The sequence below is a fragment of the Vanessa atalanta genome, chromosome 17 (assembly GCF_905147765.1).
Source record: "Vanessa atalanta chromosome 17, ilVanAtal1.2, whole genome shotgun sequence".
NCBI lineage: Eukaryota > Metazoa > Arthropoda > Insecta > Lepidoptera > Nymphalidae > Vanessa > Vanessa atalanta.
Genome location: NC_061887.1, coordinates 1,672,970 through 1,674,414, shown reverse-complemented (window position 1 = coordinate 1,674,414; position 1,445 = coordinate 1,672,970). Strand labels below are relative to the sequence as shown.

The window sequence follows — 1,445 nt, the reverse complement described above, 5'->3', positions numbered from 1 at the left end:
TCTATCTTATCTCCTGTCAAAATATTCTAAAAAGAACTTTCTCGTGGCATAATAATTGTTTCAAAGACATGGATGTGCAGAGATGGCCCAGTGGTTACATGGGAATGGGAAAAATTAACCGTTGATTGTGACTTCGATTCGGGTAAACATCAACGAATGTTCATGTGCTTAAATTTATATATAATACATTAAAATAAAATAGCGTTTTTTTTTTAATATCACCCATCAGTATAATATGTTCGCAAAATTTCAATAACGACCGAATTTTGACCACTAAACGAATGATGTAACGTATGTATTCTTCAAACAAATCAATATAAAATTCACGATGTGTAGTTTATAAATAGTAACATCCAGAAGAAATCTTTAAATGAAGTTCTATCTGATATTTTTTATCGCGTATAATATTCGCAGTACATTGCTAGTTTATATCCACTCTCACACGCCCACGTAGCAGATATACCGGCAATACACATTAAAGTTTATCTATAGTCCATATGATTGGTAATTTAAATAATAATTTTCAAGTAAAAGTCAAAGACAAAGTCTGTTCTGATGCAAAAATAATAGGTTGAGCTTTTATCACTACTGGTTTTTCTAAATAAATAGCTTGCTTATTACAAATAGCTAATCTGTCTGACAAATGGGCCACCTGATGGTCACCACTGCTCGTAAACATTGATACTGTAAGCTTCTCGCCACCAACCTTGGTAGCTAAGATTTTATGTATCTTGTACCTGTTGTTACATGGAGTCACTCATCTTTTAAACTAGAACACACCAATATTATGTTTTAATGCTCGTCGGTACATTATATGACGTGGTGCACCTACATGGACCAGCATGCTCAAAGTCACCAAAATAATTTAATTATTTACTACTGGCTATATTAATAATGCATCTGTATAGCATTGACAGTGGTGTCACATCGTTTCGGCATGAGAGCGAAAATTATGAATCAAGATCTTGAGACCCTTCTCAAGAGCTAAGGATACGCACGACATGTCTATGAAACCAGCCCTTGGTTCAGCACCTTGGAAGACAAAAAAATAATGATCAGTTTGACCCCGACGTGATTTGAACACGCAACCTTCTGATCTGGAGTCAGACGCGCTACCGTTGCGCCACGGAGTCGTTACAATCTGAATCAAACTTTAGTATTGTAAGGACTTCATTGTTATAGCGTGATTCAAGAATTTAAATAATTAAACATCTTATGTCTATTTTAAGATATAGTTGGGTGAATGGGCCACTTGGTGGTAAGTGGTCACCATCGCCGAAAGGTATTAGTACTGTGGAAATAAAGCCATTCATTGCATCGTCAATGAGCCACGAAGCTTGGGAACTAAGATATCATGTCTCTTGTGCCTGAAGGTACGCTGGCTCACACAGTATTCAAACCGGCACACAAGTAGACTAAATACAAAGTATTCCTGTTTGGCGGTA

General features: G+C 36.3%; 1 non-coding gene across 1 annotated transcript; it reads right to left on the bottom strand.

Annotated features, from left to right (window-relative positions):
* Positions 1 to 1,061: 1,061 nt before the first annotated feature.
* On the bottom strand, positions 1,062 to 1,133 carry Trnaw-cca. Its single transcript has one exon. It is a non-coding gene; the product is annotated as a tRNA-Trp (tRNA).
* Between the last annotated feature and the right edge of the window lie 312 nt (positions 1,134 to 1,445).